Source organism: Megascapheus bottae, chromosome 27, assembly GCF_031878675.1.
Source record: "Megascapheus bottae isolate mThoBot1 chromosome 27, mThoBot2.hap1, whole genome shotgun sequence".
Taxonomy (NCBI): Eukaryota; Metazoa; Chordata; class Mammalia; order Rodentia; family Geomyidae; genus Megascapheus; species Megascapheus bottae.
The window spans coordinates 21,448,495-21,473,235 of record NC_143535.1 but is presented as its reverse complement, the minus strand read 5'-3'; the positions used below and the strand labels follow the sequence as shown (position 1 = coordinate 21,473,235).

The 24,741-nt window shown below is 40.9% G+C and overlaps 1 long non-coding RNA gene across 1 annotated transcript; it reads right to left on the bottom strand.

Moving 5' to 3' along the window:
• Positions 1-1,736: 1,736 nt before the first annotated feature.
• On the bottom strand, positions 1,737-24,210 carry LOC150045748 (uncharacterized). The gene is made up of 4 exons (XR_016532878.1): positions 23,692-24,210; positions 20,613-20,754; positions 17,721-18,012; positions 1,737-2,146 (listed from the first exon to the last, which is right to left on the bottom strand). It is a non-coding gene; the product is annotated as an uncharacterized LOC150045748 (long non-coding RNA).
• Positions 24,211-24,741: the final 531 nt, after the last annotated feature.

Here is a 24,741-nt window from a genome sequence, read left to right as displayed (position 1 = left end):
GAAAGGGGCATGTAATTGTTACTCATAAAATGAATCTTCTCATATTGATGGTTAAAAAAAACTTTTAGGCTACAAAGATATTTTAATCATACTCTGAGACTAGAAAGTTAATCCTATCCAAAAGTTTCCCATCAGGATCTAGTATTCTGGAATGCATACTTATGAAGCCCGGATGGAGAAAGGGTCTTAAACACTGAAACAAAGACCTTTGTTTCTACTGTTCTCTGAAGTCACCCAGGCTTTCATATATACTAGGGATTTGAGTCTATGTTTGCCAAATGGAATCCTTAGGGCACAGTTTTACACAAGGTCTTGGAACATCCTGAGTGCACAGTCCATAGTGTGGGTCATTCTGGACTTATTTTTTCATATCCTGTGTTTTCTATGCACAAAGATTTATGAGCTGAGGTTTGGAAATGCTTAGAGCCCCAAACCCTATATAAAGCCCTTCCATGCCGCCCAGCCCTGGACTCACTTTCAGAGATTTCACTTTCAGAGATTTCCTACTAGACTTTTCACAGGTACTGTTTCTGCTAGCCTGTCTTGATAGCCTTGCTTCACCTGCCACTCTTAGATGATTTGTCATATGAGTACTTTCAGAACTACTGTGTTTTTCTACTGGCCAAAGTATTATTATAGCATAACACCTGTAGCTCAGGTAATTCTCATTAAATCTTCCATGCCAGCCAGGCAGGGTAGCTTGTACCTGTAATCTTAGTTACTTAGGAGGCTGACATTTGAGGATCGCGACCTTGAAGCCAACCTTGACAGACAACTCCATAAGACTCTTATCTCCAATTGCTCAGCAAAAAGCTGGAAAGAGAATGAATGGTGCAAGTCTTGAGCAAGAAAGCTAAGAAGAAACATGAGTTACTGAGTTCAAGATCCAGTACAGGCAAAAAAGGGGAAAGAAAGAAAAAGAGAGGAAGAAAGGAAAGAAGGAAGGAAAAAAGGAAGGAAGGAAGGAAGGAAGGAAGGAAAGAAGGAAAGAAGGAAAGAAGGAAGGGAAAGAGGGAGTGGGGAGGGAAGGAAACCTTTGGTCCATTAAAGGTATAAATGAAAACAATTCCCTGTTTAGCCTTACCATTAGATAAGACCTCTTGCTACCTGTTTCAAGGTATGCAATGCAGCTAGCTCATCATTTTTTACCCACCAACTCACTCCCTCTTTAATATCTGGTATAGATTTGCTTTCAAAGGGAACCAGGTAAAAGGTGAATGTTGACAGTCTCATTGAGTTTTAGGATTGTTTCAGTTTACAGACCAGATAGATTTACCCAGTGCCAAAACATTCTCTGGGAACCATCTCTGCTGATCCTTCTGTAGAAGCTTTGGAATTTGTCAGTAGATCAATGGTTCTTAGGGTCAAAGAAGTTCTGGCTTCAAAGGGAAAGTGTTCAGCATTGGTGTATTTGCTGAACTGTGTTCCCTCTGTTATTTTTATTCTTAGAATACCATCAGCCCTAACACATGCCTGCAATCACACAGCAGTCACTCACTTTCTGGGTGGCAACTATGTTTTGATTGCAGCTCCTTCATTACAGCCTCTTCCTTGGAGGCATGTGCCACTGCAGGATACAGTATTTTGTGACTTGAAGTCACCCAATTAAAGTTGTTAGAGTCTGCATTCACCTGTTAAAAAGAAAAAGGAAAAAACCCTCCCAACAAATGTGTCAGTTATTTGACTGATTTTTATTCCATATTTCCAGCTGATTGGTGCAGTAGAAACCCAACATGAATATGCAATATGAATATGAATCAGTGTATCTGAATTGTGCCTGCATCCATTTCTGAGATGAGATTTTTTTATAAAGTGACATTGTACCCATGTGCAGAAATGTCTCCCAACATTATTTTCCAAGGGCTGAACTGGGATGGGCTTAGGTGGTGCTTAAAAGTGATCACCCAAAAGGAACTCTGCCGAAACCACAAAGTAATTTGCAAGGCACATAGAAAAACAGTTGCTTCAGATGTGCCCTGGGCACTCACACACATTTACACGGCTTGGGGAGTTTTGCCCCTTTCTTGATGAACTGCATATGTGTCTGTTTGGCTTTCTTTTTATTTCCTGGATCCATTCTCTCTTCCTCTGTTTGTCATGTTTCCTTCTGCTGATCACACATGTGTACTTCCTGTCTGGATGACACCTGGAGGGACAAGCAAACATTTCCCAGAAATTACACAGTAATGGAGAAGCAAGGGGAAGAGAGCCTGAGTATAGTATCAGGAGGACTCTGGCTCATCTCTCCATTTCTGAAAGCCCTCCATAAAGGTATGTATGCCTCCAAAATTCCTAATTCGAGGACAAACTGAGGCTCCTGAGGCTCACACCTTCTGGGTATGAACCTCTTTTCTCCCATCTGACAATTCCAACTTTAGCATGGCCCAGGGTGAGAAGAATGCAAGCAGAATTTTCAAGCAATTGTGTCATCAACCCACCTGGCTCTCATAACAATTATCTGGCCTTGGACTTTGTGTAAGACCTTAGGCAATTCTTTTAACCTGGGAGGTATCTACTTGGAAGGTAATTAAAATAAGGTGTTAGCTGGAGCCACCTGGAAATGAGCTCTGACTCACTGTTCCATGGCAATCCTCATAGTCCACAAGGTTTTGGCTGTGCTGCCTCACTGACCTGAGAGTGTGGAGGGATTTCACATTAAAGAATTAGTAGATTATATAGTGGAGTTGTGGCTTAAGTGGTAGAGCACCACCCCTGAGCAAAAGAGTAAAGCAACAGCGTAAATACCTGACTCTGAGCTTGAGAAACAGAAAACACACACACACACACACACACACACACACACACACACGTTGTGGATTCTTACAGAAATTACTTCCTTTAAAGAAAATCCCTATTGGATGCCAAGTACGTAGTCTGATGTCCAAATTCATGAGATTGTTATTAGCTTTATTTAGTTGCAAGAACACTGAGGCTGAGATATGTCCAAGGTATGTGTCATTCTACCTAAGCCTGACCCAAAGCTACACTTCTAAGCCTTCTGTTCACCTGTTATCACAAATGCAACACACTACAGGAGAGGAAGTGGAAGATCTGAGATTCATTGCTGTGAAATGGGTGGGAAAAGGCATGGGATTGGTTAGTCCATTCTTGGGCTTAGGTCTCAGTTCTGCTTGCTAATGTGTGCACCTCATGAATTTCCACAGATAATTATGGCCAATCTGATGAAGTCGGAACAGTTCTCATATAGTATTGCCTACCTCATAGAGCTGTTGTGGTTGAATGAACAGTGTTTATAAGTTCCAAGTGTCTATAAAATAATGTCTCCTACATGGTTTGTTTTTCAGCTGTGAAATTGTAGATGCTAGGAAACTTTCAAGTCATTTCACAATGACTTTCACCTATCCCAAACCATTTCTGTTCAACATGAGAATTAGTGTTTCCTGTAATTTACAGCCCAGTTTACTGAGTTCTTCATCCACGAGAGTAATGTTCTCTATATAAAAGCAGTAATAGTTTAGAGCCATTCCCTCTGTGGATTTGAGGAGGCAATTCCCAAGTATTTATGGGATAGTAACTGATAATTGTAATTTCTATTTATTTAATATTTAGTATGTGCTAAATTCTTTGACATGTGTTTTCAGTGACTCTGAAATCATCCCACAGATGTTATTTTACCCACTTTAATGATTCTCAATGTCCCCTATACCTCCCAGCTATGATTTTCTCCTAGGCCACAGACTACAAATGCAGATACCTCTGTGAGTAACATGGTTCTCCTTCTCCTCTTTTGTGGTAAACATCATATTCTCTGGCAACCGGTCACAAGTGTAGCATTAGCCAAGCGTAAGAGCTCTTCACAGTTCCCATCATCATATGATATCAGTCTTTGTACTTGGATTGTTCTCAGACTCCATCTATTCTTGGTTCTTCATAAAGAAGTTCCCAGAGCCTTTCTGCCTCCACACTTCTCATCCACTGGACCTGCCTAGCCACCAACTCACATACTCAAAGGCATGTCCCCAGACAAGAGGCAGGAAAAGCCACAGATAGGAAAAGCACATGTTTGAAGACAGCTGGTTTGTTCCGAGATTTGGAAAATGAAAGTGAAGTTATATAAACCAATGTAAACATTTTATAGTGAAGCATTCCATAAAGAAGAAGAAAATACTGGCCACTCTTAAAATAATATAATCTTGGTGAAGAGCTTTATTCACATACTTCATAGATACATGCAGTAGGTGCATGGTTTGGGGTAAAGAATGAAGGGTGTCTGAGCCTTGCCTGATAGAAGTTGCCAAAGTGGCATAGGTGTTAAAGCAACACTATGCTATGGGCATCTGTATTAGCGGCCTGGGGCCACCAAAGCAGGATACCACCGACTGGTTGGTTTAAACAGTAGAAAGTTTCTTCTCACAGTTCTGGAGGTTGGAAGTTGGCACATGGCTTTTCCTTTGTTGACAAAAACTGCCCTATGTTGGATTCTCACCTAACCTTTCCATTTGGTCTGCTTGGTATCTCTCTGTGTGTCCCTAACTAACTCTAGGGCAATTTCATCCATATGGTAATATTTTAATCTGGGTTCTGTAGGAAAGCTAGGTGTTGTTTGGTCCCACAGCCATCTGAGTTGAGGCAGAATAGAGAAGAAGCCATTCTAGATGGCAAGAGCAGTACAGACAGGAGGCATCCCATGGTGCCATGTGTGTGGAGGATGCTCAAAGCCAAGGGATCTAGAACCTGTGGGAGGGAGTGGAAAAATGAAAGGAATTAAAACTGGAGCCAGGACAGGCCTCAAACAAGATGAGACACTGAATGTCATGCTAGAAGCTGTGAGCATGTCCTGTCAGAGAATAAGAAGAAAGGGAATCTTAGGTAAGCAATGGGCAATGTTTGCCTTTAGATTGCACTTGGCTTCCTGCCATGGCGGGTCTACTTCCTTCACAAAGAACACTAGGCAATGTAGCATGTGAACCTAACATGTCCCCGTCCTTGACGTGTAAGACTTGTTTCACTCTCAGTGATGATTACTCATGTCACAGATAAGGAAACTGAGGCACATTGTGGTTACAAACCCTTTGTAAGGTCATATAACTAATTAGCTTGGCCCTAGATCCAGTACTTTCCCTCACTAATTCCCAATCTTCATATTGCATGACAGACCATCATTTTTTAAGAAACATACTGACTCCGGGAATGCTCACACCTATTTTTTTTTGTCTTTCCTGGAAGCGGGAAACTGCCGTACTTTGGAGGTGAGAGGCCAATACAGGATGTTTTTTGTCTTAAGGGTTGTACAGTTGAATGGGTAGGAAGAAATCAGCTGTCATAGTAGAGGGAGCGAGAAACAACTAGAACCTTCTGTGTTAGACAGGTGTATATTCAAGAGGTCACTGAAGATGGAAGAAAGGAAAGGAAATCCTGGAGGTGGGACTCTGGTGGTTTAGAGCCCCTGTCTAGCAAACACAAGGCCCCATGTTCAAACTCCAGAACCACTAACACAAAAGGAGAAACGTCTTCTCTACCAGAAATGATCACATGCTCGCAAAGGTAGCATCACAGGGAGATCATGGTGAAAAGAGCCTTTATGATCTTATCTGGACTTATCCCTGGAAGACATGGAAATGTCTAAGGAATTACGTTCAAATGTCACTGGGGAAGAAGGACAGAAAGTCCATCCATTCATTCACTGATGATCAAGTTGTCAGAAAACATACTGAGTGGTAGGTGAGCAGCAAGTGAAGCTATATTTCAGTACTTCACTACATATCCTGCAGCCTGGAGTGCAGCTCTTGTAGTTTAAGAATTGGAAGACTCTTCATCTTCCTGTAGTGTTTGTGGAATTCCATGAACAGATCTGGATTTCCTTTTTGTTCCTGGCTAAGAAGTGAGTTTATTTTAGGGTTAAACTTAGTTAAAAAAATTGACCCAAGGTTTTATAAGTATGCTCGTTCATACCTATAACAAACTACCCAGGAGGTAGAGATCTGGGGATTGTAGTTCAAAATCAGCCCAAGCTGGGCATGATGGCTCACACCTGTAATCCTAGCTACTCAGGAGGCTAAGATCCGAGGATCAAAGTTCAAAGCCAGCTGGAGCACAAAATAACTTGAGACTCTTATCTCCAATTAACCTCTAGAAAATTGGAAGTGGGGTGTAGCTCAAGTGTAGGGTGGTAACTTTGAGCTGAAGAGTTCAGGGGCAATGCCCAGGCCCAGGGGTAGGGTGGTAGTCTTGAGCTGAAGAGCTTAGGGACAGCACCCAGGTTGAGTTCAAGCCCCATGACCCACAAAAAAAAAACGCCATCCCAGGCTAGCTAAGTGGAGATTCTTATAACCAATTTACCAGGAAAAAGCCAGAAATAACGCTATAGCTTAAATGCTGGAATACAATCCTTGAGCCAAAAAAAAAAAGTTAAGGGACAGTACCTGGGCTCTAAGTGCAAGCCCCAGTATCTGCACATACACACACAAATTATTATAAGATATCTATGTCAAGCTGTCCTTCTGGAGTAGAGCTGTCATTGTCATTTGTTGTCTTGTTGCTTGCGTTTAAACAGCACTGAGAGACAAAGTGCACAAAAGCAAATCATTTACCTTCCTCTTCTGAAAGGCTATCACAATTCCATTCACCTTCATCATGAAAGTTTACAAGACCTAAAAGAGCATTGCTAGATGTCGGGGTTTTTAGTCTTCGGGTCCTCATGACCCACAGGAGAGATAGAGAGAACACACTCCAACCAGGATGAGCTGAGAAAGGAGAGGGCCGACTGACAGCCAACACCCAGCCCTCCTCACTGGAGGACAATCAGACGCATCAGGGAGACCCATCAAGGCAGGAACTCGTTTCTTGAGGAAGTACATTCAGCTAATATAGGGTGCAGGACCCTATCAGCACAAAGGTGGGCAGGGCGGGGGAGGTCCATGTGTTTACTCTCACTGTAGATCTCAGCAGAGAGTGATAAAGCAAAAACACAATGGTAATCAAGTCTCAGCAGAAAGTGATTCACAATACTGGTGATATAGATCAGAGTTAGGCATGGCATTCATACATGACATCTCATTTCTTTGTGTAGTTATCTTACTCAGTGATGCAGATTCATGGGTCAGCCTGACCCTGCCCTAGGTTCCCAACAGCTAGAGGCTTAGTGGAGCTTCTGGGAATCTTATACTCATCATTGACTGGAGAATGTCTCCCTTGTCTTTGTGTTTACAAGCTGAGCAAAGAAACACTAAGGCAGATAGCTAGCTACCAAAAGGAAATGGACACACTAAAGCAAACACTAAACAAACAAAAACAGATAAAGAGTAAATATTGGCCTTCTATAAAGACCCAAAGAGTGGGGTTAATATATCACTAGAACTTTGTTCCCATAGATAGAAAGCCATTTGATTTTCCCAGAATTCTGGATCCTACTGAGATTGCAGTTCCCTGAGAAAGTGGATGAGATCTAAAATGTGTGTGTTAGTGGGTATGCAGGCTTTCAGAGCCTTCATGGAGACTTGAGAAAGAGGGCAGAAGAGTGGGGAAGAGTCTGTTGGTTTCTCTTCTGTGACTCCTTATGAGATGGGGACTGAAGTTTTTACTTACAAAATCCCATCGGCTCTATGGTCCTCTCAATCAGTGCTATAACACATACCTTTTGCAATGGGGCGGATTCATTGACCTCTCTCCCCACTCTTGTCTTATTGGGAAGAGATGATTAGATATAACTGATTCACACATCTCCAGAGAGAAGGAGGTACAGAAAAAGCTTGCCTCAGCCAAATCCTCAGATGTCCACAAAGCCAAACATGCAGATATTTGGAAATATCTAAATAATCAGTGGGCTGTTGCAACAGATGTCTTTCGTGCAAAGCACAGCATGATCATATTTAATGTCAGGAACACATTCATTTTGTGGATAGAGACAAAGTTTACAAACATGAATGTGTGTTAGTGCAAGAGCATGTGTCAGTGTACATGTGAGATATAAAGAAGTATGAGTATGGATGAGTGTGCATGTAAATTTGCTAGGAAAAGTTTGTGAGTGCATGTTTCTATGAGTGTAGGAGCTTGTCTGTTTTCGTCAGTCTATGGGGAAGAATGCATGCATGTATGAAAGTGAGTTTGTGAATCTAAGTGTTAGTGTGTGCAAATGTGGATATGCCAATATATGTGGGAATATCATGGTTGTGTGTATATGAGTTTATGTGAGAGTTCTGAGATAAATTATTGGACATACCACTCTGTGATATGAAGTATATGAACACAAATGCGTACGCATGCACGTAAGGTCTCTTGAGACCAGGAAGCAGAGTTCCAGCTGGTGACATAGGCAGCATTTCCTGAAATTGTTTCTGACTCACCAGCAACTCTACAACCAGAAAAGCTAACATAAAACAATTCAACTACGTAGAAACCAAATTTGCTTTCTCTTGGTTTGTTTATACAAGAGAAGTTGTTATTGAAGAAGGGATTTAGCCCAAGGTTTTCTGAACACCAGAGAGGCATGGCCTTCATCCTGATTTGGTATGACCTGCCTCTTACCTTCCTGGCTGGGCTGTATCAGGCTATTTGTCAGCTGCAGTCCTGGCCAATGTTGCTCGGAGTTCTAGGTTACAGAGCAGTTTGCCTGACCTCATTATGGTTTTCATGCCAGCGCGTGAGCAGCTAATGGAAACCACAGTGGGCTGGAAGTCAAGAGTGTTCCTGTGATCTTACAGTGGTCGGCAGAGTTGTCAGAGCTTAATCTGCTCCATAGTCAACCTGGGATTGGTACCATTGGCCTTCTCGCCTTAGACACTGATGCAGACAGCTGGGGTAAGTAAGGGTGGGAGGACAATGAGATAATACTAGCCCTATTATTTGACATTTAGCTTTGAGCTAAGTGAGGAAGTCAAACGGCTCTAGAATCTAGCCCCTGTGGGCTCTGGTAGTACATATAAATTTCCTTAGATTTTCATAGCTACCCCTACAAAGGAAGGGAGGTAGAATTATTTTTTTTAATTGACGATCTTCATTTATCAATTTAAAATAAGCCATTGTGCTCTACTGTTCTTAAGTAAAATCTAATTTCATCATTCTCTGATCTTTTCTCTTTTGCTCCTATCTCAACTTTCTGCTGTCCTGCAGGGACTACTTTGTCCAATTCAAGGCTCCACTTGGCTCCATTCCAGTCCCATCTCCAGAAAACAAGCTTCAGAGCTTCCCATAGGGTGGAAGATGGCAGCACACGTCCAACCCCTGCTGGAGTTTCTTTTACTTTTACCCTGGGATCTCTATAGTTTTCTTTTTGAAAGGGAAAGTAAGGCCTGGATTCGAGTCAGATCTTGTAGATAGGAATTCTGCAACACATGTCAATTTACATTCCGTAAAGCATGCGCATTCTGGGCATAGATCGTCCCTTTGGAAGCTTAGATCAAAGAAATAGGAGTCCAAGGTAAACGTTGCTTCCTCACATCTGTTAGGAAAGGCAGCACACTCTCATTGGCACCTTCCAGACTCTGCCTTTGCATTTTAGCTACTCCTTCCTGTCTGGTGAAGCCTTCCCTTCATGCAGTGACTATGCATGGAACTCTTCTCTGTGCAGGCTGGTGGGCTTGGTGCTAAAGGACACAGGAACAAGGGAACACTTGGACCTATACTTGTGGAGTTTTCAGTCAATTGGAAGTAGAGAGAACAGCTGTAACTACAGAAAAATATGATGCATCACAAAAGGAGTTATGCAGATGACTTGATAGAGGAACATGGGGACTCAATATTGTCTGGTGTGCTAGTCAGCTTCTTCCCCCCGTTTCCCCTCTCCCCAACTGTGACATACCTTTGAGAAGCATTTTAAAGGAGGAATTTTAATTTATGTTTTTAGTCCATGGTAGCTGGCTCCTTGTTTCTGGGCCTGTGGTAAGGCAGAACATAGTATCCAAAGCGGGTGATAGAACAGAGCTGCTCACCTCATGGCTGCCAGGAAGCTGAAAGGAGTGTAATAAGAGGAAGATATTTTACATTTAAATTAAATAAAAATAAAGAAACAAATAAAAAAAGAGGAAGCTGGGCCGGGAATTTTGCCTAGTGATAAAGTGCTTGCCTAGCATGCACGAAAACCTGGGTTTGATTCCTTGGTACCACATATATAGAAAAAAGCCAGAAGTGGTGCTGTGGATCAACTGGTAGAGCTGTAGCCTTGAGAAATCCCAAGGACAGTGCTCAGGCCCTGAGTTCAAGCCTGAGGACTGGCAAAAAAAAGGACAGTGCTGAGGCCTAGCTATACTCAAAATGCACATCTTGGGTGATTCACTTCTTCCAAACAGGCTCCATCTTCCACAGTTCTATGCTTTCCCAATAGTCTATTCAAAGTTTGAATTCACCAAAGCCTTGGTGATCTAACTCCTTCTGGGAATGTCCTCACAGATACAACCAGAGGTGTACTTTGCAAATCTCCTAGGTGCTTCTCAGTCTACAAGTTGACAATCATCAGGATTAACCATCACTTTTGGCTTAAAGGAAGCCCTCCTTGTGAGATGATGGGAAGTTGAACTGTGGACAGCTTTGAAGATAACTCTTTGAGTACTGTTCCCAGAAGAGTACCTGATATAAAACGACTCCCTAAACACTGAATAGCCAATAAAGAGGGATGATTCTGTGGTGAATATTCTGACCCAAGGGAATTTCATATCTGATGGTTAGCGCAGTACAAGAAGTTCTCATGGTTGCCTTTCACAGATGGAAAGAAAGCTAGAGATAGTGATAGAGATCAGATAGCAGCTTCCCTTGAATCTTCTGAAGGAGTTTGGGTTTTTTCTGAAGTCTTGAGGACCCTAAGAAAGTTATGTGCTCACTTGATGTGCAGAGGGATGCTGTGCCTACTGAACTGGTCCTTTTCAAACCTTGATGTGCAATGAAATTGGTTTGGCATCTTGTTAAAAAGGCAGATTTGGAATCAGAGGATGGAGCCCCTGATTCTGCAAGAGCTCCAAAGAGACAATGCTACTAGTTCCAGAGAATATGCTGTGGGCAGCAAAGGCCTATGTGCATAAAAGTTTATGTTATGGTCCCATGACAACCATATCTCTTCATGGTGATACATCCACCAGGCTCTATTGTTTATTTTTGTGATTAAGATAATTAATCCTGGAACTGGAATGAATCTTAAACCTAGGGACTGGGCCAGTCACCTGTCCATGATGTTCCAGTTTATTAATGGTAACAGTGAATTTGGACCCCAGCTTTCTCTGAATATCAGCTCAGGATTCTTTCCATTGTACTAAACTGTCTCCCTTTACACTTGGCCTTTCCCCTACTGTCCCATCAGAATATGGGTGGAGGCCACTGTGCCTAGAAACAGGCATTCGGCCCATACCAGAGAAGATTCTGGACACCATCCTGGAGGATTAACGGCAATGCTCTGTGGCCTTGGACTAAGGCCAGCCCAGAGAGTTTCCCAAGCTCAGATTAGCCACAGCCTGAGATGTACTCATGGTAACTATTATCGTCTTTCTCTTTCCTGGATTTTAATGAGCTCTGGTAATTTGCCCATCAGGTGATATTCTCTTTGTGCATGAATAGCCAAGGCTCTGAGCCAGCAGAGTTGGTCCTAGGAAAACTTACAGTAGGAGAAATCCCCCTGTGCAGACACAGAGTATAGTCTACAGAAAACTGTCCAACTAAAAAAATTCTATAACTAAATCACTTACTTGCTTATTGTTGCCTACAATTCGATTTTTATTTATTCCTTAACATCAGAGAGCGTAAGATATTTAGTCACTTCTACCCAACAGTCCCTCCAAAGCTCAGAGAAAATGTCTGGCCTAAAAAAGGCCCCAAGGTGGGAAAGAAAAGTAGGGAACGGAGAAGCAGACAACACCAACTGACACCTGCCCACTTTACCAGTCTTGCAAGATCCACTGTGCTCTTGACCTCCAGAACTATCCCTACATTTTTATGGCTCCTAATCAAAGTCACTGGTGATGTAAGGAGCTGGAATAGCACCAGGCTTTTAGATCCAGGGTGGAGTTTACAGAAAAGATGTGAGTAATACCTGAAGCTTGCATGTAACTCTCCAGCTTACACAGGGTACAAATCCCCCCCAAACCATCTGTGCCTCTTCTAGAGTGGAAAGGGATGAGATTAAGGTCAAGAACAAAAACAAGGGAACCAATATTCTCTTTGGTGAAGCACTTGCTTCAGTCTTTTCAAAGCACTGCTGCACAAATGTCATAGCTTTTCTGGCAAATGTCCAATAGAATGGAAGCATGGTATCAAGAGACATTTTTTTTAAATGTAAGTTTCTGTTTTTAGTTTTGGACATACTAGGGCTTTGAATTCAAATTCCTGTATTTGCTAAGTAGCATTCTATCAGTTGAGTTTTGCCCTCAGTCCTTTTGGCTTTAGTTATTTTTCAAGTAAGATTTTTGCCTTTGTGGATCATGATTCTCTTATGCAGGCTTCCTACATAGTTAGGATAATAGGCTTGTGCCACTATACCCAGCATTTTATTGGTTAAGACAATGTCACATGAAGTTTTGGCCAAGGCTGGCTCGCCTCCAATCAGGATCCTACTCATCTAAGCCTCTCAAGTAACTAGGATTACATGCTTGTGCCACCATACATTGCAAGATAAGACAAAACAAACAAACAAAACCACAGATATCTGTACTCTACACTAGAGATTCTAGTGCAATATATTTGGGATATGATCTCAAATCTGATTTTTTTTGTCAGTCATGGGGCTTGAACTCTGGTCCTAGGCACTGTCCCTGAGCTCTTCAGCTCAAGGCTAGGCTACTGCCCTATCCCTTGAGCCACAACCCCATTTCCCATTTTCTGGTGATTAATTGGAGATAAGAGTTTCACGTTCTTTAGTGCACTGGCTGGCTTTGAATCATGATCCCCAGATCTTAGCCTCCTGAGTGGCTAGGATTACAGGTGTGAACCACCACACTAGGCTTAAATCTGAATTTTTAAAAATTATGTAAGAGTGGCACAAATTCCTCCATAGTAAAACTGACAAGTTTCATAGATTACTGGATGCGATGTTTGCAGGTGAAACATATTGATATCCACCTCAATCGCTAGCATAGTGATTTTGCACATTTTAAATTCTTGATTAAGGATGGTCAAAGAAAATAAAGACATGACATCTGAACAGATCTTTTGAAATACAAAAGGGAAGACTATTAAAGATATGGATGTCGGTTTTTCTAGGTACTGACGATACATCTATTATTAATTGAAGCATAGAGTATGCATTGGAAAACAGGATTACAAACATAAATTAAGACAGTATTGTGAAAGTTCTTGAGTTTAGGGATTTATGCAATTTCAGAAATGGGCAAGATAATGAATACCCACCTCTTCGTGTGTTCTTGGCAAATGCAATGTTAGGCCAAATTCCTAATTCCACATTACTAAGCCTTCCTAAGCCACTTCCTTAATGCCAGAACAAAGCAATTTGGGAGGCTTTTGTGTGAGCTAAAAACAAGTCCGGAAAACCTTGACACAGCAGAGGTTGTAAACTGCAGCCATTTCCTAGGGAGGCGGCTAATCCCACTTCAATTGCCACTGAAGGGTCGTGGGTCCTAAATCTTTATCTGCAGTACATTCTCTTTGGAGTCCATTATTGCAAATCGTGCCAAGTCAAGCCCTCGAATCTAACATGCTGAAAACCATCCCAGTTCTTCCTTACAAACTTCTCTCCGCATTTTCAATCCTAGATGATGACATTTGCTATAAAACTAAACATGTTTTAAATGTTGCATGTGTGTATGTTTGTATGGAAAGAGTCTTGCTATGTACCCCAGAAGTTCTTGAAATTTTCCAAGTATCCAAGGCTAGCCTCAGACTCCAAATCCTTCTATCACAAACTTCTCAGTGCTAGGATTACAGATATGTGTCACTAAGTCCACCTAGAAGTCTTTTTTTTTTAAAGCTTATATTTTTTTAGGGGCCAGGAGTTTGGCCTAATAGTAGAATGCTTGCCTAACATGTATGAAGACCAGGGTTAGATTCTTTGGTACCACATTCATAGAGAAAAGCCAGAAGTAGTGCTGTGGCTCAAGTGGTATAGCTCTAGCCTAGAGAAAGCCCAAGGATAGTGCTCAGGCCCTGATTTCAAGCCCCAGGACTGACAAAAAAGAAAATAAAGTCTATCTTTTAGCCTCTTTAGGTAATTGTACAAAGGAACTGCTATTGGACAAGTCAGTTTGTAAACACAATGCATCTTGAGCAGTGTCACTCTTTCAGCAATCATCCCCATCTCTCCCAACCCCATAGAAATCATAGATCTGAACCACAAAACCTTAGGCATTTCAATTGAATATTCAAGTTGCAATACAAATAATCATTTTCCTTTTTCTTTTCTCCCCTGCCCCCATCTCCATGTATGTGATTTTTCTCATTTCAGCCAGCTAGGAGCATCAAAGCAGTGGTGGGAAGGAAACTTTTATAACTTCTTATAACAAATGGAGAAGGGGGTTGACTTTTATGATACAAAAAAAAGACTTTCTGAATTCTTAATAAGATTAGTCTTCAAAGCAGGACTTAATTAAGAGAATTTATTTTTAATTTCTTGAAATATGGGTAACAGATCAAGAACTAAATCTGTTGGGGCTAAATATTGATTTTTTTTCCTCCCAACTTTATTGTGGTGTAATTTACAGATGCCGACCATCAGTATTTGAGACATCCAACTTGAAGGAAAGAAAGGAAAAATGTTTCACAGATAAGGATAAAAAGTGATGGGTCCAGAATCAATTCCAAATGGATCAAAGACCTGGAGTTAAAAGCAAATACTCTGAAAATTTTATAAGCAGGAATAGGAGATACACTAGGGCTTCTTGGCTCAAGTCAAAACTTCCTTAATAAAGGCCCAGAAACACAACACATCAAAGAAAGTCTGCATTAAACTGCAGAGCTTCTATATGGCAAAGGACATAACTAGAAAAATAACTAGAAAGCCCTCAGAGAAGATCTTCACAAGCCATACAACAGACAAGAGCCTCATATCTCAAAAAATCTCTCAGAAACAAATCCACAAAGAAGCAACTATCCAATTGAAAGGTAGGCTAAAGACTTAGAGATTTCTCTAAAGAGGAAATGAGAATGGCCTATAGACACATGAAGAAATGCTTGACATTTCTGGCCATAAAAGAAATGCAAATCAAAACAACTTTGAGATTCCACCTAAGTCTAGTTAGAATAGTGATTATCAAAAAGCATAATAATAACAGATGCTGGCAGGAATGTGGCCAGAAGGGAACCCTATTACACTGTTGGTGGAAGTGTAAACTTGTTCAGCCACTCTGGAAGTCAGTGTGACAGTTCCTCAAAAGACTAAACATAGAGATCCTCTATGACCCAGCAATCGCACTCCTGGGCATTTACCCAAATGTCCAGAAACAAGGCCATACAATACCTACCAGCACAACTAAGTCCAATGCAGCATTATTCGCCATAGCTAAGATATGGAACCAGCCCATATGCTCCTCAGTATGATTGGATGATTGGATCAAGAAGACATGGTAATATATACACAATGGAATTCTATGCTGCCATCAGAAAGAATGACATTGCCCCAGTTGTAAGGAAATGGAAAGATTTAAGAAAAAAATAACAGTAAGTGATGTACACTAGACCCAAAGGAAAATAGGTTCCCTCATCTGTAATAAGCAGTATGCATCTAGGATTTTCCTAGCAAAGGAGTGCAATAGCTCAAAAGCTATGTGTATGTGATCATATAGGATGAGGTTAAGTGAGCGCTAGGATAGGGAAACAAGACATTTATCCATGTGGTCGCTGTTTTTAAGGTACTGTGTGGAGTTATTTCTTTACTTTTATTTTCTCTTTTTCATTTTTCCCCTTTATGGTTTATTCTCTGTTGTTACTGTATCATTTTGTTACCTAGTGTATTGTATATGCATCTATTTGTTTATTTGGATCAGGGAAGGGAAGGGGAAAAACAAGATGATGAGACAAAGGATGAACCAGTGTATCAGCGATATTCACAAGACAATATATTGGAAATAAACTTTATAACTTGGAAAGGGGTGGAGAGGGGGAAAGTGGGAGAAAGGAGTAACAATGTTCAAGCAGTAATGTACTCACTACTTTATGAGAGTAACTATAACCCCTTTTATGTATCGCCCTGATTTTTAAAAAAAAATGTGAACAACATGACAGATAGTATGTGTCCCATCATGGTGCTTTTGTTTCAAATATTTTTTAAATTATCTTTACGTAGTTGTATAGAGGCTCCCCTCTGGTGGGACTCTTTAAAAGCTGTCTCCTTAGCAAATTTAAAGTTTACAACAGAGTATTATTAACAAACTGTAGTTACTTTGTTTCAACTCAACATGGCAGCTTATGAGTTACAGGGCATTATGATCAGTGTTATCCCTTTTATAATTCACCTTCTTGTTCTCATAGTGCCTTGGCTGTCCAACCAATGAAAAGAGTAGGGAACCACATACACAAGGCAGATATTACACTAAACTTGATGTTTGATATATAGATATACATTGTTAAATAATTATGATTACTATGGCTATAGTTCTAGAGTTTTCAGAACTTCAGTTTGAATAACTGAAACTTGGAAATTTTGACCCAAATCTCTCCATTTCTCATTCTCTTAGCCACTGGAAACCACTGTTCTATTCTCTGCTTCCTTAGATTCTATGAATAAGTGAGATAATCTTGGCTTATGCATTCAGGATAATGTTCTCTGGGTTTACCTGTGTTATTGCATACTTTCTGTACTGTTGCACACTTTCTTTGAAAATCCCATGTCTAGGCATTAACTGAACAAATTCTGATGAGGATCTTGAAATTTCTTCACTCATGGCAGCACTGTTTGACATAGTCAAAGCACTCATTTGACCTAAAAGTCCTGCCCCAGATGGGAGAGGAGTGGGGAGATGGCATGCGAAGGACAAAATTCACAAAGGCAATGAAGCTGACCTTCCTTCATGTGTAGTGTACTGCCTTTGCAAGCATGCCAACAGAGAGACAAAGGCTCTGAGTTCCAACCATAACACACACACACACACACACACACACACACACACACACACACACACACACACACCAATTAGAAATGATGAGATAAATAATATGTCTTGGACTTCAAAACATTGCAACCAGCAGAAACAAAAACAAAGTAAGATGTGAAGAGAGGAATAGAACACAGTGAAATAATTCACTAAGTATTGATAATTTTTGAGCTGAGTAATGCTAGATACCTAGGCATGAATTGCATATTCCTATGAATGTTCTGTATTTTAAAATAATAAAGTCCTATATTAAGGAATATTGGGTAGCATAGAGAATGGACGCACATCTTATCCACAGAGCCAAGGCACAATGGCTTCCCTGCACACCCAGTAGCTGCACCAGCAAGAGTGAGCAGTGGGTACTTAGTACCTCTAGCTCTGCAGCCATTGTTGTATCCACATGACAGACAAGACACAGTGTCTTTCCACTCTCCTGGTATCAAGGCATCTGGCCTACCTGACACGAGGCCCAGAAACCTAAAATAACCCAGGTGATAAGCAAACCAGCCATTGTGGAAACCAAGTTGACCAGAAGGAACTCAACTTCTCGCTTCTTGTTTTCTGTGTGTGAATTCTGGCAGCCCCTGCAATTTCTGAGAAACTCGCACATCTGTAATTCTCTGAGATGGTTCACTTGCCTGCACCTGCTTCTTGCAAAACAAATTCTTCCCAGAAATTGTGCCATACCAACATCACCCCTCCCCAGCTAAATTTGCTTACAAATAAGTACCTCGTACCAACCTTCATTCTGGGCTCAGATATTGGCAAGGACTCCTCTGGGCCTGCTTGCATACAATGAACTCAAACTACTCCAACCTTTCCCAGTGCTGAACTTGGCCTCTCAATGGTCTATTCATCCTTCCGTGACACTGGAACCAGTGTGGATATGGCACAGCTTCTCCTCTTTGAATGACTTAGCTAGGAGCATCCAATAGGCTGAGCCTTCATCACCACGGTCTGGCACATGCCCTGTGCTGGGGATTCCGATCTGGGCAGGTGGAAGGTGGCCTTTGCCTCATAATAAGGATAATACCTATTGAAAAGAGAAAATGATTCTTGAAAGTTTTATTAAATTTACTCTGTAGTCTGTGGCCATCTATTTATTTATTTATTTTCTTGGTGTGGGTAATGGGGCTTGTACACAAGGTTTTTCACCTTTGCTTAGCTTTTTTGCCTAAGATTGCCATTCTACCAATTGAACAATACCTGCATGTCCAGTGTGTGTGTGTGTGTGTGTGTGTGTGTGTGTGTGTCTATTTGAAAATGGTAAAATAAAATGAAATGAAACAGAGGGGTTACAGTTACATAAGCTAGACAAAGAGTACATTTCCTTTCGGATAATGTCACCCCTTCCCTGTTGTCTCCCAGTTTTTCCCTCCCATCCCACCCACAGGTGTATATTTCAATTTCAGCAGTGTCCAGTGAGACCCTTGCAGCATTTGGTAATCCTTCCACTTCTGTGCCTCCTCATATACTACCAAAGACACAGACAAACAAGACAAAAAGAAAAGAGAACAAAATCAAGGGAAAAAAAGCCACCACTTTTTCCCATTTTTTGGAGTTCATCTCAATAAATGTTATTTTTTATGATTAGATGTACATAGGCATAGTGCATTTTTGTTCCTTACCTAAGGGTGTCCTCCTTTAGTCTCACTGTATATGAATGCCTAAACCTGTATAATTTTGTTCCATATTTATTTTAGATCTAGCTTCCTCATATGAGAGATTAATTAGATGATTAATTAGAGATAAGTCTCATGGACACTTCTACCCTGGCTGGCTTCAAACCATGATCCTCAGATCTCAGCCTCTTGAGTAGCTCGGATTACAGGAGAGTCACCAGCAGCCAACATTATGACTATTTAATGATAGGAACATCTGCAATCTCAAAATGAGAAAACCCATTCCCCCTTCTCTCCCTAGGTGACAGAGCCCTGAGTTTCTGAAGCAGGCCACACTTGATTAAGCAGGGGGTTTGCTCTAACAATAGGTTTCTGGAACCAGGCCATGTAATCAGCTTCAGGCCAAGACAGCACACTGAAGCAAGAACTTGCAAGCATATACCATCCAGCCACTTTGATCCTGCCCGCCACCGGTGACCCTACTTCAGTCCCTCTGCCCATACTTCCATTATGCCTCATGTCTCCTGACTCTCCTCATTGTCACCCTGGTATCCCCCTTCAACTTTTCATCAAAGTTGATCCAGACTGTTGAGTTTGCTTTCTGTTCTTTCTTTATTCTAATACGAGTCAGTTTTCTTATATTTATGCTTGTGGATGGAGTTATCTGCAGGGTTACAAATGTGTTCATGTATCTGAGCATCTGATTTAGTAACTTTGTGTTTATAGCTTATAAAGTGTTCTCATGTGTAACCTTTATAAGAATTTTATAAATTAGAATCACCTCCATATCACCAAGGAGAAAGCTGGGGAAAGGTAGATTATGTGAGCTCCCAGTCTTAAGAGCTAGATCAAGAGGCTCCTTCTCTGACTCTCCTATGTCATTGTGACAATGATGCTATCAAAGACAGAAACAACCTTCTGTCACATTCATCTTGTGTTTGGGGGAGGGAGGCTTGAATCAGGGCCTGGGCATTGTCTCTGTCTTTGAGCTCAAAGCTGGCACTGTATCACTTTGAGTCCCAGTATTATTTCCAGTTTTCTGGTGTTTCATTGGAGATAAGAGGCTCATAGACTTTCCTGCCCATGCTGGAACTATGATCCTGACCTTTGAACTATGAGCCTCAGCTCTCAACTTCCTGAGTAGCTAGAATTACAAGCATGAGTCATGGACACCAGGGTTGTATTCTTTTTTTTTTTTTGAATCTCAATCCAATCCAGAGCCAAACCAAGGTCAAAATGTTCTCTTTTGCTAACTTTTCTGGATAACTATTTTCAATCTTCTGTGAATGCTTCTAGGCAGACCCATGGGCAGTTAGTCTATAGCTTTAAACACAGAACTATAAACTTGTGTCTCAGATAACATAGATTATCCAGTCCATTGTAACACTGGTGACTCTCAGAGAAGGCCGGTGAGTTAACTGTCAGAGAATCTGAAGTATGAAGTAGTGTAAAAGGCAATTAAGCCTGGAAAGTTAAATGCACTTTCACTGGTGAGTCCCAAATGTGTAAACGCAAGTGAGATGATTGCTTGAGACTTACCGCAGCCTCCCCCAAGAAGTGTTTATCCAAGGGCACCTGGAAAAGGGCGCAGTTCTGCAAAGACTCAGGGAGGAGTAGCTGGCTCTGGATGCGAATAACTGGCTTCAGCACATTCCAAGAGTGAAAGTAGGGGGTGGGGTGGGGAGTGTGATGCTATGTCAAAAGAAGGCACAGGCCCAGCAAGCTCTCCCCTGCTGCTTAATACAGGAAATACCTCCCCAACATCTCTGCTAATCTTCCACCAATACAATGAGAAATGAGCACCTCTAGCAGCCAAGCAGTTATTAAGCAAGAACCAAATAAAATAAAATAAAATAAATCCTGCCCATAGCAACAGAGCCAAAGATAACAGCAGGGAATAGCCAAGCTGCAGAGAAATGGCAGATATGAAACATTCGATCCTGGCAGCTTCCCCCATTCCACCCCTCTCCCCCCACCCCCAAGCAACTGATGTATGAGAAAAAGCAAGGACCTTGTTTTTACCCAAGAATCTCAGCAACACAGTTGGGAGGTTCTGAACTTGATGCAGCTTTATGAACACAAGTCACAGGTTATGGAAGTGACAGGCAGAATAGACCGGAAGCATCCTGACATTTTCTGATCTGGCCCCTGGCCTGTTATGAAACATAAAGAGGAGATAGAATACTGGCTTGCCATCAGTTTGCAGTCCAGAGATTCCTGAACACAGAGCTAGGATAAAGACATCACGTGCAGATGGTGATTTGTTTTCAATATATTCCTCCCTAAAACTCCATATCGAAGTACTCATAGTCCTAGTGGGTTTTTTTCTTTCATGCATTTTTATTGTTAGTTATTATAGAATTAATGTGCAAAGGGGCTACAGTTAATATGTCAGATAAAGAATACATTTATTTTTGTCATCCCTTCTCTTTCTCCCTCCTAACCTTTCCCTTCTGTTCCCACCCACAAGTTGTATAGTTCATTTTCAATGTAGCATCTAGTGAGTTCCACGGCTGTAGATGTTCACACTTCTTCCCTCCATTTCTGTGCCCCCCCACACTTACTCTCCATAGGTAAATGAACAAATAAGAGAAAAGGAAAAGAAAACAAAAAACAACAACAAAGAAAAGAAAAAAAAAACTTGTTTCTATTTCCCGGAGTTCATTTGATTTGTCTTAATTTATATGATCAGAAGCACATAGGAATCACACCTTCATGTTCCTCTCCAAAAAATATTCTCCCATGATTCTTGTGTGTGAATGCCTAGAGACTTGTATAATCTATCAAGTTCCAGTTTATTATTATTTTTAACCATTTAGTGTATGGAATCAGTTCAGATACCCCTCAATGGACAAATGGATCAAGGAAATGTCACACACACACACACACACACACACACACAGAAGAATTTCACTCATTCATCAGAAAGAATGATATTGTATCATTTGTAAGGAATTGGAAAGACTTGGAAAAAAATTATATTAAGTGAGGTAAACCTGAGCCAGAGAAACAAAAGATTGCTGGGTTTCCCTCATTTGCGGTAGTTAGACTGTGCCTATAAATCTACAAGTAAACACACAGGTTGGTCTAGTGGTTTTCTGACTTCTCTGTCTATGTTCAGAGGGAGTTGTTCTTAGGCACACAACACCATGAGGCTACTGGTTGTCTCTACTCAAAGGAAACAGTTCTATTCACCATTTAGTAAAAAAAAAAAAGTGAGTTTGGGCAGTAGCAGTTCTAGAGAGACCCAGAAGACCAGTTACAGGGGAAAAACAAGCCTGCAAAACTTTTCTCTAAACTTTCAAATAGAATCTTATAGTTTTGGTCAGGCTTGTCTCAGAGATTTCTGTCGTCCTATCTCTATCTTCAGCATAGCTTGGATGACAGGTGGGCATCAATGTGCTCAGTTAAAAAGAACATACTTTTAAACTGTGTTCATTGTAATCAACTTCTTAGACAATCCTAGAATGCTACCATTGAAAGGATTTTAGAGAAATTGCAGCAGGTTTATTACAGAAGGGAAATTGAGACAGAATATTTGGACCAGGCTTCCCTCATCCCTCTGGGTCAATGCATTCTCTCCTCATTTTATTCTCTGGGGAAATGTATCAACCAGATTCCTTTTATTTTAGAGAGTTAAAAAAATAAAAAGAAAAGATATTTTCTATCTTTTTTTCTTGACAAGTTGTCCTTATTCTGAAACCCCTCCTTGGTCCATAGCAAAAATCATCCAATTTCTTTTATTTAGTTCATCTTTGCAAATCTTTGAATAGAAATTCAGTAATTTGCAGGAAAATTAAATTAAGCCACCATAATTCTAGATTAAAGTGAAATAGCTACTGGCTAGACTATTAAATCCTCCTATTTTTGTTTCCTTGAGCGCAAACTCCTCTCCCATTCATCCTCCTCCTTCTCTTCTTCCTCTTCTTCCTCTTCCTCATCTTCCCCCTCCTTCTCCTCCTCAGATGAGAGCTGTTCACATGGCAACAGCCATTGGCTGGAAAGAACAAAGAATATGGAGTGTTGACCAGTTGCTTCTCACAAGTGACTCCTCTCAAGCAATTTTAGCCTTTCCCCAAATAGCGATGGAACCCAGCGACTTCGGTCTCATGTGAAGGTCACACCAGTTATTCCCCTGGATAAGATATAGAATGTAGATTTAGGAGTCAGCCCAATTTCCTCCAAGAACAAATTATGAGCTCTCTTTGGGCCTCACTTTCCTCATCTGTGATATGAGTCAATTTCCTAATGTTGTCTTTGAGTTCTTTAAGTTTTTATAGTTTGCACTATAAAGATCTTCAGGGAATTGAGACAAGAGGGTTTTTTTTTCCTGTTCTTTTCTTTTTCTTTTTTTTCTTTTTGGTCATGATTGTTTATCTGTCTTTGGGAGGGTAAAGGGGTACAGAAATGGAGGGACAACGGTGACCAAATACAGCAGTGGCACTCACTAGACACTATGATGGAAATGAACTATACAACTTGTGGGGGTGGATGGGAGGAGAAAGAAAAAAATGTATAGGACAAACTTCAAGGATAAGGAAGAAGAAATAAGAATTTAATGAGATGATCCATTTAAAGAACTTTAGAAGATTGACACACAGAAAGCAAGTTCCTTGAACTGTTGTCTGCAAAAGTACAGAAAAATAAATAGGCATAGTAAACTTCTGCCTATTGTTTCCTAATCTGTTCTTATCTGTAAGAATGTTGCTTTTCTTCAGCTTCTTGTTAGTGGCAGTTATATTGACACTGGTTGCTTTCCTTAAAACTCCAGTTTTAGCACTGAATGCATGAAAGGGAGGAAGTAAGGCAGTCTGAAATTTTTTCTCTGTGTTACCCCAGTGCTATGAACTCTCAGACATTTCCATTGGTTGGTACCAAGGTGTAGAAAATTCTATCCCTTCATCTAAGTTTAGTCCAAGTCCCCATTAATATTTTCAAAAGCAACATGCACATACACACACATGCACACAGAAACACACACACACACACACACACATTTTAGAAATAATTGAGAAGAAAGCAGTTGAAGTTTCATAACTAATAGTCATTAGTTAGTGGTTTCAACAGCTTAGAAAGTACCTCATCCTTACCTTTTGTCCTCGATTAAATGACATGTAAAGGATCACAACCCACAATGGTTTGGGGTTGGTCTGGCTCCAGTCTTGGATGAGAATTCAGTCCTGTAGGAACTTTCTCTGTAACCCTTCCTTCATCTGTGGATTCCTATTCATCTCCTCTGGATCTAGCCTTTCTGTCCCTCTTCTTATCCCTAAGGTGAGTGGGACACCTAACTATGTCTGACTTTGAGAGAGTCTTTTCCTTTACCTCTCTTCTGTAGATTCTACGGCTCCCAAATCTACTTCTTTTAATCCTTTCCTCTCTGCCTGTTTTATTTCTGTGCAGTTTTTGTTTGACTGAAGCACATTCACCAGCCAGAAATGAACGCTGGCTCTACACTTCTCTATAGCTCCTGTCTTCATTCATCATACTAACATGGCAGTTAGGTCTGGCTTCTATAATGACAGCCGCATCTTTCTCTAAAGTCTGCCTGCCTTACATCATCTCCTTTCAAACCTTGAGCTTCCTTTAGGACCCCTCTTTTGGTTCTTGTTTCCCATGACCTAATTTATTGTGACCTAATTTGCTGGGGGTTGATTTGCTGAACAGAAATGACTGACACCTCCTTTGTCCAACCATGGATCAAGTCTCTTCCTACTTCAGTTTTTCAGCTAACCTCTTTTTCAAATTCCCTTTGTTGACTCATTCCTCTGGAGTCCATAAGGATCCTCTGGAATTCTGACATTAGTTTTACAGAGTCAAACATACTATGTCTATACTACTTTCCACATGCTGGAAAAAGATGCCATTTCCAACCAAGATCGGGATCCTGGTAGTTTGGTGAAAACTCTTGGTTAAACAAAAGAGATCATTTATTTACTCATAAAATCTTTAAGATGATAAGTAGGATTGGTCATTTTTTTTAGGCCATCTCAACTTATTTTTTGCTTCTACTTTTAACCAGTTTGTTTGAAAGAATAACAGTCACAGTCATGTAAGTGTAAAAAGTCATAATGGTGCTATTGTCATAGAGATGCATTAACCCCCAGAGCTGTGTCCTCCTCAGACTGTATAGTCTTCCT